This window comes from Pteropus alecto, unplaced genomic scaffold (assembly GCF_000325575.1).
Source record: "Pteropus alecto unplaced genomic scaffold, ASM32557v1 scaffold7, whole genome shotgun sequence".
Lineage (NCBI taxonomy): Eukaryota > Metazoa > Chordata > Mammalia > Chiroptera > Pteropodidae > Pteropus > Pteropus alecto.
In genome coordinates, this window is record NW_006494614.1 from 59,933,037 (window position 1) to 59,948,058 (window position 15,022).

General features: G+C 45.6%; 1 protein-coding gene across 2 annotated transcripts in view; it reads left to right on the forward strand.

Moving 5' to 3' along the window:
* The window catches only part of KIAA0513 (KIAA0513 ortholog), a 118,714-nt gene that overhangs the window by 9,130 nt on the left and 94,562 nt on the right, over positions 1 to 15,022 (forward strand). For both annotated transcript variants that reach the window (XM_025042761.1, XM_025042762.1), the window contains one exon: positions 7,288 to 7,419. The gene's annotated coding sequence lies outside the window, so the exon portion shown is untranslated. The remainder of the gene's footprint in view (positions 1 to 7,287; positions 7,420 to 15,022) is intronic.

Consider the following 15,022-nt stretch of genomic DNA (forward strand, 5'->3'; position numbering starts at 1 on the left):
CCCACAGCAGGAAGTGAGCGGTGGGCAAGCGAGCGAAGCTTTACCTGTACTTGCAGCCACTCCCCAGCACTAGTATCAAGCTCTCAGCTCCAGCTCAGATCGTCAGGCATTAGGTTCTCATAGGAGCACCGGTCCCTGGTGCCAAAAAGGTTGGGGACCGCTGCTCTAGTGCACGTCATGCTCGCTTCCTGAAAGTACGTCTGGTAACTAGCGGGCTCTCGCCACTGACGGCACCTCTGTCATTCGGTTTCTCAGGCTCAACACCCAGAGGTCATCCTCGATGCCTCGTTTTCTCGCGTCTCACATCCAAATGCCGGGTTGTCTGTTACTCCACCCTCAAAATGCAGCATGAGTCCGGTCGCTTCTCCTACCCCACGGCCTCTACCTGGTCCAAGCTGCTGTCACCACTCATCCAGACTGTGCAGTGGCCCTTCCCACTGCTGTCCCTGTGAGCCCACACGCACCCCTGCGCTCTGTCCCAACGCAGCAGGCTGAGGGACACTCGGAAATTGACATCAGTTGGCTTCTGCGCTTCCTCTGCTCAGAAGCCCCTGAGGTCTTTCCATCTGCACTGAGACAAATAGTGTCCCCAAATAGTCACATGCATGCAGAGCCTGTGTGTGTGACCTTATTTAGAAATAGGGTCTTTGCAGATGTAATCGAGTTAACATGAGGTCATACTGGAGTAGGGTGGGCCCTAATCCAATGATTTATAAGAGAGGGAAATTTGGACACAGAGCAACACACAGACGAAAAGAAACAGCAAACATGTGAAGACAGAGACAGGGTGGAGTGATGCAGGAACACCTGGAGCTCGAAGCAGCAGGAAGGGTCCTCCCCGAGAGCCTTCAGATGGAGTATGGCCCTGCTGGTACCTTGATTTTGGACTTCTGGCCTCCCAAACCGTGAGAGACTAAATGTCTCTTGTTTTACGCCACCCAGTTGGTGGTAATTCGTTACAGCAACCCCAGGACGTGAATACAGTGGCCAAACATGGAGGGAAAGACTGCATCCTCTATCCACCTGTGAGACCCGCAATGCCCATCATATAGCAAAGGCTCTGAGAAGTCCTGCAGGGAAGGGCATGTTCCATTTTCCCAAGCTTATTCAATCATGAAAGCATTCGTTCCCACTACCCTGTAACCTCCTATGGGATACACTTTGGGAAATGTTCGACAGAAAAGCCGTAAGGTCCCTCCCGGATTGAAAATTCCATGGCTTTCGAGTTGGAAGCCAAACTATGAAACAAACAGAAATGTGTGTGCATAATTGACTATTATTTTTAAAAATAGCCCAAATGCTCTTCCATGGGGGGGGGGACAGATCAGATCAGGGAGGAACAACAGCTCTAATGAACTAATCAGACGTGAGCTCTTCTGACCTCATGGGAACCTCCATCTGAAGTAGGTTGCTGTGTGAATGAGAACAATTGTGTTGTGCGGGATTATTTCCTTGGGCTATGTTCCTAGAGGTGGAGTTGCTAAATCAAAGGCTTTGCATTTTTAAGACCTTTGACACATAGTGCCAAATTGCTCTCCAGAAAGTTGTTGTGTGGATTTAAACTTCCACTAACAGACCAGTGGTGCCTGTCCCCCCATCCATGCCAACACCGGGCATTATCGAATATGACATCTGTAAGTTGTCCTGTGTGTTTTGACCACAAAGGTAAATAAGGGTTTTGTTGTTTTTTTTCGAGCTATCTGAGTTTCCATTGAATCGTGCCCAGAGCAGCCTGCCCACTAGCCCGTCACCGCCAACGCAGGACTCCTGCCAGTGGCCAGGCAGCAGTGCCCTGAGGTCAGGCCAAACTCCTCTGAGGAAACGGCAAACCTCGCTCAGATTTGGCCTGAAATATTAAACTCTGCAAAAGAGACGGTTCAGTGTCACAGGATCCTTCCGCGGGGGCAGAGCTGGATAGGGAGACGAGGTTGGGGTTTGTAGTCAGGAAAACACGGGGTTGTCCTGGCTCGGCCCCTTTCTAGCTCTGCGACCTTGGCGACTCACACGAGCTCTTTGTACCTCAGTCTCCTCATCTTTAACGTGGGGTCACGACAGCCCCCCCTCCCTCTCTGAGTCACGCCAAGGGTTCACTGGCTTCCTGATTGTGAGATGTGCTCTGCTCACGGAATTCTGACATGAGCCAGTGTTCCAGAGTCCCGTCGAGATGGTGTCGCCAGGAAATCTAGCCACCAGAAAGGGAAAGGCAGGAATTCAGATTTCGACTTGCATTTCTCTCAGACATTGAAAGGGATCCACTCTTTAACCCGCAATTACGTTTCTTAAAATCCTGCTTGCTCTCCTCCTAGCTTCGCTTACTTCCTGCCATGACTCTAGAGCTCCACAGGTATTCACCCCAGACCTCACCCCAAAATCCAGCTTTCGTTTTTGCCTCTCGCCCCCTCCTCTCCCCTCGACTTGGCTTTCGTTACGAAAAAGAGCTTCCTCTCTCCAGTTGCGCTTGAGTCTCACGGCCTCCTCTGGAACCTAGATGCTCGCGGTGAGGGGAGCACCCCCACTTGTGTTCTCCTGCCTCTGTAGGTCCCGTTTCCACTTACATATTCCCCAACTCTGCCTAAAATGGGGAACCAGTCTGGAGAAAACAGAACCCCTATTGTAAAGCAGAGGCAGGGGAGGCTGAGTAGGCAAAGACAAAAAATGCTTCAACTGGTGGGGGCCCATTACGTAAGTGTATCCACATGTGTGGGGCGCTGTCCAGCCACCAGCTCTCCTTGCCTTCCAATGGCTTATCCTCTTTTAACTGAAGCCCTCCTAACACCTTTAGGGGTTTCCCCTTAGTAAATGTCTTCTTTTCTCCCTCCTATTCTCCCCAAAGATCAGTGAGAGAGGACAAATTATAACCCAAACTTTGTGGCCAGACCAACATGGCGGCCCCCAACCTCGGAAAGGACAGGAGTAGGAGGTATTGGCGGGGGGTGGCTAGTCCCTGCCTTGGGAGGGTCGAGTGGGGGGTCTTCTTCAGCAGATGGCTCTTTCTTCAGCCTCTTTCCTCTCATCGTCAAAGGGCCTTGGTGGGTCCCCAGTCATGGTGCTTACGCAGTATGTGTTCAAATGAAAGTCCACCAGAGGTTCACTCTGTCCCCCCCACTGGTCCTCACCCTCCATGCTGGCACCCCCGAGAGCGGCAGGACACGCAGCTGTTTCCTATCTCCTCAGCCCCACCCCTCCTCTCCCCCAGAACCTCAGCCCGCTCCCCAAGATCTGCTCCTGTGCTTTGGTCTCCAGCCCTGAGGGGAGGGTGGGAACAAGGTTCTGGGTGGGGAAGAGCTGGAGCTATGGGGTCAGCCTGGGGTCAGCCTGGGGTCAGCCGACTCCCCACTGAGGCCTCAGCGCCGATACCGAATCTCTCAGAGCCTCAGCTTTCTCATCTGTAAAATGGGTGTGAGCACATCCACCTCCCCACTTTGCAGGCTCTATGGAACCTAAAACCATTAGGCACACTTTAGATGTGGCATTGATGACGACAGTGATGAAGTTGGCTGTCCATTCTTTCCCTCACTGTGTGCCACTTATTAGCTATCCATTCACCACTCTGTGCTAGGTGTCCTGACAGCTCCTGGAGCTACCAGGAGGAATAGAGGCTGATGTGGTGGCTGCCAACTCTGTACCTGTCAGTCACAACAAGTGAGCTTAGAGCTGTGATGAGGTTACGAGGCCTATGGGCTCTGAGGAGGGGTCTAACTCCACCTAGGGTAAGCAGGGAAGGCTTCCTGGAGGAGATGTGTCTGAGCCAGGCCTAAACAATGAACAAAAAGTACCCATTCATTTTTACATTCATTTGATTAACAAGCATCTACTTCACATCTACAAAGTACAAATGCTGTGTCAGGTGTTAGAAAAACAGGCACATAAAGTGTTGGCCCTGGGAGGTTTGAGGCCAGGACAACGTAGAGGACATCTTTGACCTTACTTTCTAGGCCAGCACAGGGCTCAGGGCTTGGCCAAGCTGGGTGTGGAAGCACTGGTAGGGCTGGCCCACACCCGAGGGTCACAGAGCCAAAGGGGCCCCGGGGCCTCACTCCATTAGGTATGTCACAACCATGTGGTGGAATAGTATGCAGCAGGACGCAAGAAAAGTTGGGTCTCTCTACGTGCTGATGTGGAATGATCTCTAAGATAAATTAAGTAAAAACAGCCAAGTGCCAAACAGCATTATGCTGCAGATACATACGTGAGCATACACATTACGTGTGTGAATATATGTGTGTGGGTGGGCAGGGGCTGGCCAATAAATCACTCGGAAGCCCCTCATCTGAGACCATGCTCCTGGGGAGGACGTTTGCTGATAATCTGAGTGGCCCACACGGTTGCAGAGAGCCAGCCAGGCCTGGTGGGGAAAGGAACAAGGCCCAGAAGGAGCAAACGAGGCCCACCCTGCCACTGTGTGACACTGTGGTAGATGCGTGCAATATATATACAAACGTGATGGAATGCTATTTAGCCCTGCAAAAGAGTGGAGTTCTGATACATGTTACAACGTGGATAAACTTCGAAGACGTGCCTAATAGAAGAGCCAGTCACATGTTGTATGATTCCATCCATATGAAATGTCCAGAAGAGGCAAATCCAGAGAGACAGAAAGGAGCTGAGTGGCTTCCAGGTACTAGAGAGAGGGGACTGGGGAGTGACTACCAATGGGTGCAGGGTTTCTGGGGAGATGATAGAAATGTTTTGGAACCAGGTGGAGGTGGTGGTTGAACAACACTGTGAATGCACTAAATGCCGCTGGGTCACACAGCTGGGAGGTAGCAGGGAGGGGAGTTGTAGCCACGTCTGTCTGTATTTAAATGGTTAGTTTTATGTTTTGTGAATTTCACATCAATAAATCATTTAAAAAGAAAAACAACTCAGATGCTATGTCCTAGGTGAACATACATCTAAGCAGTTTGATCCAGTAAGACCTGGGCCCCAGGGAGGTCGCGAATTTGCGTTTCTAGGTGAAATCTCCTGAATTGTAGATGTGAGGGGCTGACTGTAGGTGTTTTTACCAACGCTGCGGGAGCCGGATCCAGGTCGGAGCCACCAGCTCGCAGCCTCTGCCCAAGATGGCCAGGGACAAGATGTCCACCCTTGGTCCAAGCACCTGGACAGTCACTTCCTTAGGCTTTTCTGGGGGAAAAGAGGACAGATGGAAAAGTACCTCCCAGCAGGAAGGATGGGCCAGGCAAACATGAAGATGCTGGTGGTTTTCAAAGACACGAGCTACAGCCTTTTAAAATTTCATAGGCCTCTCGCCATGGATAAACGCTTTCCGGGGCCATTGCAAATGTTTGCCCTGGTGGGGCTTTGTTATAAATGGACTTAGTTTTGTTTAGTTGGTTACACTTTTATTTGGTTTTTAAAAAAATCCTACAAGACCATCTTAACTGAGAACACCGTGTTAGTCCAGAAAAACCAAGAAAAGAGCAAACAAGATGGATGAAGAATCTAACCACCCGCTGCATATCGGGTCTGGCTTGAGGTCTTGCCTTGGCTGCAAAGCCCTTCCCTAGACTAGACCGTAAGTGTCACTACCATTTCTTTAGTGCCTGATATGTGCCAGGCAACCCGGTCAGTCCTTTATGGTTCAGAATCTTTCCAGTGGCTATAAGAGGCTGGAGCTGTTATCATGTCATTTTTCAGGTCAGGGAACCGAGGCACAGAGAGGTGAAGGCACTTGCTCCAGGTCACACAGCTGGGAGATGGCAGGGAGCGGGGTTGTTGCCATGTCTGTCTGCCCCTTTCAACCATATCTCATGGCCACTCAGACTGAGAGCCAAACCTGCCCACAGAGCAGCCCTTATGGAGGCCACCTGGTCACTGAGCTTTCTGGGGCACTGTGCTGGCTGGAAAATTACTGCTTGGCTATCGCCGATGGAAACATAGGCTATCGCCCATGGGAACATAACATTCTAACAATAAGCTTTCTGCTTCCGTACCCCCGCTTGCACACCTGACCAGTGGGTTGACAGGTAGTGAATAGGAGAAAAATAGACCTTTGCGTTTAAGACAGAATGAGGAATGGGATTTAGGGCTTAAAAACCCTGTACTTCTACATTTCGGGGCTGCTTAATTTGGGGTCTGCGTACCCCTGGCAGACCCAGCTGGCTGAATAAAGAGCATGTTTCCTATAACTCACCGATTTCACTGGTCCGTGTGTCTTTCGGGGGCTGGCGGCTACAACAGTACAAGCAGAACCCCTTGCCAAATGGCCTTCAAGGCTACCCAACATGCAACTATCGCCTGGTGCCCAGATGGCTGGGTCTCACCTAGGCCGAGGCTAGGGAAAGGCCATGCGTGGCAGATGCTACACCTGCTCTCACCGGCCTCAGTGTTCCTATTCCAGGGACCCTAACAACCCACCCAGGAGGGAAACGCCTTTGAAGTCACTGATCTTCAAAAGTCTGTCTGTTCTGCTCCTGGCCTTTGGAAGAGCCTGCTAGCCCCTTCTCTAAGAAATCTTCAGATGAGTCTCTGCCCAACTCTTAGAGAGAGAGAGAGAGAGAGAGAGAGAGAGAGAGGACTCAAATAAAAAAAATCCCATGCGTGGCAGATGCTACACCTGCTCTCACCGGCCTCAGTGTTCCTATTCCAGGGACCCTAACAACCCACCCAGGAGGGAAACGCCTTTGAAGTCACTGATCTTCAAAAGTCTGTCTGTTCTGCTCCTGGCCTTTGGAAGAGCCTGCTAGCCCCTTCTCTAAGAAATCTTCAGATGAGTTTCTGCCCCACTCTTAGAGAGAGAGAGAGAGAGAGCGAGCGTTTGTGTGTGTCTGTGTGTCTGTCTGTCTTTCAGCACCTTCTCTGAACCTGGTAGGGAGAGTCATGAACTAACCCTAGCATTCTCTGGTTTTAACCAGTTCCAAGTCAAAGTTGATGTTAAATGCTGAAACTCACTACCCAGTTCCCAGCCCTTCTCTGCCCCAGGGCTTTCGCACAGCTCTTCCCTCCCCACCCCACCCCACCCCCTGCCCCTCCCAGATTCTTCACTCTCCAGGATGTCCACCCTAAGGTTCCTTCTCTCTTCCCACTGCTGTTCTTTTATAGCATGTATCACAGTACAGAGTTATAATTTAATTTCTTGCATTTGTGTCTACTGCGGGCAGAGGCCTCACTAGCACACAGTAGGTGTTCAATAAATATTTGTGGACCTGCTGGCTAGATGAGCCAACAATAGAGGAATTTGTTTTTGTGGCCCGAACAAGTATGAGCATTTGCTGTCTTGTGGCGCCCTCTGGTGGACTTAGTGCAGATGCCAGGCTGAGGGCCTACCCCTTTCTCTCCCGGCAGCATTGGTACCTCAGCCTCATGCCTCCTGGGACCTGGCTACCAAGGTGTGGCCACATCAGTGACATGTGCAAGTCCAAGAAGTAGCAAAAATTGGTACTCCTGGAGTTCTGTGAGCTGCTTGTGGATGACCAGGTGAGTTGGAGGTCAGCTACCTCCTCATATTATTATTATTATTATTGTCATTATTATTAACATTGCCATTAGAGTCATAGACTGGGTAATATAGCCATGTAATGATTTAACAACCAGGATACGTTTTGAGAAATGTGTCGTTAGGTGATTTTGGTGTGCAAGCATTATAGCATGCAGTTACACAAACCTGGGTGGTATAGCTTACTGCTGTAATTGTTTGTGCTACTATTTTATATGACTGGCAGTGCAGTAGGTCTGTTCACAGCAGGATCACCACAAACATGTGAGTGATGTGTTGTTTTAGGACGTTATGACAGCTATGATGTCACTAGGCCATAGGAATCTTTCAGTTCCATTATAGTCTCATGGGACCACCATTGTATATGTGGCCTACCGTTGATCGAAATGTCGTTATGTGGCACATGACTGTGTTATTGAATAGCTAATGTTAATAATGCTAAACATTAAATGATCACTGTGTGCCACACATGGGTCCCTGAGCAACCTCCCCCGGGTCCAGTCCCTCAGGGCCCAATTCCTCCCCTCCCCACCAAGTGCCCTAAGTAGTTAGTTCTTCCAGGCTTTTGATGGAGACAGTGATGAACAGGCCCCAGTCAGTAACCCAGCTCAGCACGCTGGGATTTGCATTAAAGCTCATGGGGAAAGGTTTATATTCTGAGCCAGGGAATGTTAAGCTACATTACAAAAAGCATTTTTATTCTAGTCAGAATGTCTGCGTGGAATCCATCCTCTCTATCTGTGAGAACCTGGGCACTTCATATAACCTCCATAAGCCTGTCTTTTGGTCTATAAAATGGGCACAGAAGGTCCTCAAATAACGTGTTTCGTTCTACGTTTTGTTATAACACTGATGGGGAAAAAAAAAAATTCCTAGCCAGGGGCACCGTCTGTATGGAATCTGCACATTCTCCCCTGTGGGTTTTCTCTGGGGACTCTGGTTTCCTCCCACATCCCGAAGAGGTGCATGTGAGGGGAATCGGTGCGTCTACATTGTCCCAGTCTGAGTGAGTGTAGGGGTGAATGTGCCCTGTGATGGACGGGCGTCCTGTCTAGGGTGGGGTCCCATCTTGTGCCCTGAGCTGCTGGGATTGGCTCCAGCTACCCGTGACCCTGATCTGGAAGTGGATTGGAAATTAATGATCTGACTTGTTTTTATTAATCGTTCTTATATATATGTATAGCTCACATTTGTTTCAATTTTTAATATTAGAAGCACTTTGGGTCCTTATTTAGAAATTTGGTAAAGTTTTTGTGACAGAAATATGCCTTGGAAAATTAACTCTTGTTTAGAGCAATTAGCCCGGTGTAAAACTGGTTTTGTCATATGTTGTTTCACTCAAAGTCACAGTTTCCAAGAACCTATTAACGATGTTAAGTGAGGACTTGCTGTACATTGTTATCTGCTTCAAAATGTTATAGTGACGATATAATCGGATCAGGTATAGGAGGGCACTTTGGAAACTGGAAATGTCAAAATGATGCCTGGTGATCATGTTCTTATTTAACCTTGCACTTGGAGCTTTTTTTGGAACTCAAGAGAATCCTAAGGCCAGGTGAAGATGAACCAGCTGGTTTGAGCTGCTTTGTGAGAGGGCTGGTTGTTGCATAGTAGCCTCAGTTTAGTCACACACTTGTGAATTTCTATCTATGGCCAGATGGCATGTTGAGCTCAGCCGTCCCCTGTCAGGCACCTGTCAGGAGAGAGAATTTTAGAGCAGGTGTGCCAGCTTGCAGGTCTTGCCCATGACACAGCAATGCCTAACGGTAAAGTCAAGATAACACTGTGTCATTAATAAGCCAGAGCTTCTGCACCATGTCCCCTTCCAAGAGGTCCCCCAGGAATCTCCCTGTTGATTTGATAATGCTTCTAGGGCTTAAAACACTCCTGCAACTTAAGGGACTTCATTGCTGAGTGACTTCCCTCTTCAGGATGGCTGGGATTGGGGAAACGGGCACAAGACATTCCATGATAGCCAGCGAGAACAGTGCCATGACCAAATCTGAGAGCGGCTGGGTCACTGGATCTGCAGGAAAATGATTCTCACCCCCTAAATGACACCATTGGAGGAGACCACTCTCCACTGACTGAATTGTTTCCTGATTAAATGTAAGAGCTGCTTTTTCCCCACAGCCACACTTCCTAAAGGCTTTTCTCATTAAGCCATAAACAGTTCTCAAAATGAATGAGTTCTAAAACGTCCTTTTAGAGTAGATTGTAAACAGCTCAACTCAACAGCCTGCTTTCCAGATCATGCACTTTTTAAAAAGTGCTTATTCCACCAACATATGACTTTAAAAGTGAAATTCTCCAAAAGGCTTGCCACCTCAATAAGTCCAAGTGCTTTCATTTTCCTATTTTTCCTTTTGTTTTTCTGACTTACATAGATGTGTGTCTGTGTGCATATAACCTTGACAGAGGTGTGGAAGTGAGGATTCTCTTCTTCACTTATACCAGTATGTTTCAGTATTGACAAATGGTTGTTTAATACTTAGATTGAGTGGCCACCGTAGGTTAATTAACTCTTCCTACATCGGCCAGCATTAAGACTTTGTTACTCAAAGTGTGCTCTGTGGGTCGGCAGCATCAGCGTCCGTTAAGGACGTAGAATCTCGGGCTACGCCCCAGACCTGCCAAATCAGAATATAATTTTACCAGGATGCCCTGGAACTTGTGTGTACATTATGGTTTGAGAGCTCTAGTTCAGGGTTTGTAAAACACTGGATGTATTTGAATAGGAGTCCTTTGGACGACATGATAATGCTTCTAGGGCTTAAAACACTCCTGCAACTTAAGGGACTTCATTGCTGAGTGACTTCCCTCTTCAGGATGGCTGGGATTGGGGAAACGGGCACAAGACATTCCATGATAGCCAGCGAGAACAGTGCCATGACCAAATCTGAGAGCGGCTGGGTCACTGGATCTGCAGGAAAATGATTCTCACCCCCTAAATGACACCATTGGAGGAGACCACTCTCCACTGACTGAATTGTTTCCTGATTAAATGTAAGAGCTGCTTTTTCCCCACAGCCACACTTCCTAAAGGCTTTTCTCATTAAGCCATAAACAGTTCTCAAAATGAGTGAGTTCTAAAACGTCCTTTTAGAGTAGATTGTAAACAGCTCAACTCAACAGCCTGCTTTCCAGATCATGCACCTTCTAAAAAGTGCTTATTCCACCAACATATGACTTTAAAAGTGAAATTCTCCAAAAGGCTTGCCACCTCAATAAGTCCAAGTGCTTTCATTTTCCTATTTTTCCTTTTGTTTTTCTGACTTACATAGATGTGTGTCTGTGTGCATATAACCTTGACAGAGGTGTGGAAGTGAGGATTCTCTTCTTCACTTATACCAGTATGTTTCAGTATTGACAAATGGTTGTTTAATACTTAGATTGAGTGGCCACCGTAGGTTAATTAACTCTTCCTACATCAGCCAGCATTAAGACTTTGTTACTCAAAGTGTGCTCTGTGGGTCGGCAGCATCAGCGTCCGTTAAGGACGTAGAATCTCGGGCTACGCCCCAGACCTGCCAAATCAGAATATAATTTTACCAGGATGCCCTGGAACTTGTGTGTACATTATGGTTTGAGAGCTCTAGTTCAGGGTTTGTAAAACACTGGATGTATTTGAATAGGAGTCCTTTGGACGACATGGTGATGTCCTTACGAGAACAGGGCCTTGCGGGATATTCACGTTTGTGGATTTCCACGTGTGGGACTATGGTGCAGAAAAATCTGAGGGGCTCTAGGGTCCCAAGTAAATGTAAGTGCTTGTTCCCATCTCATCTCCAGTCAACCTTCAAAGTCAAGTTTCTCGGGAATGTTTCCGTACTAAAAAAAAAATCTATGCAGCAAAACATCTACTGTCCAACTTGATCCAGAGATAGATGGCTGCAAAGTGGGCCGGATATTTTTAAGAACTACGGGCTGATGGTCACAGGTAGGGAGATGGCAAGTAACAGTGGCAGTATCAAATTTCCTTTGTCAGAACGAAAATGATGCCATCACTGGTTTGTGCGGTTGTTTTGTCTTACCTGGAGTTGCTGTGTTTGTGTTATTTGGTAAATGTGCAGGGACCAAGTTCGCTTCACTCCTGTGAGCATGCAAACATTTCGGTAGTCTTCGTCTATAAAGCTCTGGGAGGTTCATCTGTCCTGTAGCAGGCTTGTGAACACGTCTGTTTCAGAGAACTTGTCACCAAATGGTTCCCTTGACCCCGGACTGGGTAGAAGCCCACATCTCTTCCTTCTTCGCATGTTCCACATGATGTTCTCAAGGAGGACGATCAAAATGAGGCAATGTAATAAGAGAGGAAGCACAATTAAACCCAAAACATTTCATTTTATTTGAATGTTGTTTATCAATTTGAAGTATCAAGTCCCTCCTCCCCCCCAAAAAAAATCTTCCTCAACACAAAGTATGTGCTACTAACTCTTACATTTTCATTCCCTAGAACATTGATGTAGAACTCTTTGCAAAACCCTCCCATAGCACTCATCTCAGTTGAGTTTTTCTTTTTCTTTTTAAGTGGTATGCTGTTTCTTCATGACTTTGTCGTGATGGGTTTATATTTCTAAGAATACATCCTCTTCATCTAGGTCATCGAGTTTGGCGTAATTGTTCATAGTCATCTTTTATGATTGTTTTTCTTTCTGTGGCATCAGTTGCAATGTCTCCTCTTTCATTTCTGTCTTTATTAAGTCTTCACAGACCTATACCTAACATGGAGGTTAAATCAGTAATCAACAACCTCCCAACAAAGAAAAGCTCAGGACCAGATGGCTTCACTCATGAATTCTACCAAACATTTAAGAAAGAATTAATGCCAGTCTTCCTCAAACTCTTCCAAAAAACTGAAAAGGAGGAAACAGTTCCAAACTCATTTTATGAGGCCAACATTACCCTGATACCAAACCCCAGACAAAAACACCACAACAAAACTATAGGCCAATATTCTTGATGAACATAGAGATATAAGAATTCTAAACAAAATACTAGCAAACTGAATCCAACAGCGCATTAAAAGAATCCTACACCATGACCAAGAGATACTTATCCTTGGAAAGCAAGGATAGTTCGATAAATGAAAATCAACGTGATACACCACATTAACCACATAAAGGATAAAAATCATATGGTCATCTCAATAGATGTAGAAAAAGTGTTGGACAACATTCAACACCTTTCATGATAAAAACTCTCAACAAACTAGGAATAGAAGGAAAGGACCTCTGTGGGATGGGAGTGGGGTTTGTGGGGCTGGGTAAAAAAGGTGAAGGGATTAGGAAGTATAAACTGGCAGCTATAAAATAGTCATGAGGTTGTAAAGTACAGCATGCAGAATATAGTCAATGATATTTTGATGACTATGTATGGTGTCAACTGGGTACTAGACATGTCAGGGGGATCACATCATAAGTTATATAAATGCTGTACACCTGAACCTAATATAATATTCAATGTCGACTGTAATTGAAAAATAAAAAATATTTAAAAAGGAAAGAAAATTAACTCAACATAATAAAGGCCATATATGAAAAGCCCACAATTAACATCACATTCAACCTTTAAAAAACTGAAAGCTTTTCCCCTAACATCAGAAACAAGGCAAGGATTCCCGCTCGTGTCACTTCTATTCGATATAGTAAGAGAAGTCCTAACCAGAGCCACAGGCAAGAAAAAGAAGTAAAAGGCATCCAAATTAAAAAGGAAGAAATAAAATTGTCCCTGTTTGCAGACGACATAATCTTATATATTGAAAACTCTAAAGACTCTACCCTCCCCCCAAAAAACCTGTTAAAACTTATAAATTCAGTAAAATTGCAGAATAGAATCAACATGCAAAAAAAAAAAAAATCAGTTGTGCAAAAAAAAAAAAGTTGCATTTCTATACACGAACAACAAACTATCTGGAAAGGAAATAAGGAAAGCAATCCCATTTACATTAGCACCGAAAAGAACAAAATACTTAGGAATAAACTTGATTAGGGAGGTGAAAGACTTGTATACCTCAAACTACAAATGATCGATTAAAGAAATTAAAGAAGACATAAATGGAAAGACATCCCATGTTCATGGACTGGAAGACTTAATATTGCTAAAATGTCCACACCACCCAAATCTATCTACAGGTTCAATGCCATCCCTATCAAAATCCCAATGGCATTTACAAAAATAGAAAAAAAAAATTCTAAAATGTATATGAAACCACAAAAGACCACAGATCGTCCAATTAGTCTTTAGAAATAAGAATAAAGCTGGAAGTATCACCCTTCCTGATTTCAAAATATTATTACAAAGCTACATTAATCAAAACAGTATGTTGCTGGTATAAAGACAACAGAGTAATGGAACAGAATAGACAGCCCAGAAATAAACCCATGCTTATATGGTTAACTGATATTCAAGAAGGGTGCCAAAAATACACAATGGGGATAGGACAGTCTCTTCAGTAAATGGTGCTGGGAAATGATATCCACATACAAAAGAATGATACCACACCTAAAAATCAACTCAAAATGGACTAAACTTAAATAGATCTGAAACTATCAAACTCCTAGCAGAATACATGAGTTGAAAATTTATGTCCACACAAAAACCCATGCCCAGCAGCTTTATTCATAACTGCCAAAACTTAGAAGCACCCAAGATGCCATTAAGTAGGTGAATGGATAAATAAACCGTGGTCCCTCCAGACAATGGAATAGTATTCTGCACTGAAAAGAAATGAGCTATCAAGCCGTGACGAGTCATGGAGAAAACTTAAAAGCTCAGTGAAAAGCCAGTCTGAAAAGGCTACAATACTGTGTGATTCCAACTCTACGATATTCTGGAAAAGGCAAAACTGTGAAGACAGTAGAAAGATCAGTGGTTGCTGGTGGAGGGACAGGGAAGAACAAGCGGAGCACAGAGGATTTTTAGGGCAGTGAAAATAGTTCGATACTGTAATGGTGGATACATGTCATTCATTATACATGTGTCCAACCCATGGAATGTACACCAAAAGTGAATCGTAGTGTAAACTGTGAGCTTTGAGTGATTACTCAGTGTCCATGTAGGTCCATCAGTTATAACTAAGGCACCGCTCTGGTGAGGATATTCATAGTGGGGGAGGCTGTGCATTTGTGAGGACAAAAGGTATGTGAGAAATCTCTGGACCTTCCGTTCAATTTTGCTGTGAACCTTAAACTACTCTGAAAAAAAATGTCTTTTTTTTAAAAAAGACAAAGGAACAATTAAAAGCTCTTGGAAATTAACGTTATCGTAGCCTGAATAAAATATCCAGGAGAAGAGCTAGAAGACTGAGTTAAGGATACGTTCCAGAAAACAGACAATAAGAGAAAAAATGAGAGGGTTGGTCCAGGAAGTACCATGTTCAGTCTGTAAGAGTTAAAAAATAAGGCAGAGGGTGAACTTCCCAAAGATGAAACACAGCCTGTTTGCCAGAAGCAAAAAATCACATCTCTCAGGTAGAAAGGGGCCACCATCCATTAGTACAGGGCACCAAGGCAGATCACTGTTAGACATGAGGAATTAAAGGCTAAAAAGAAGATATTAAAGGCTTCCTGAAATTAAAAAAACAAA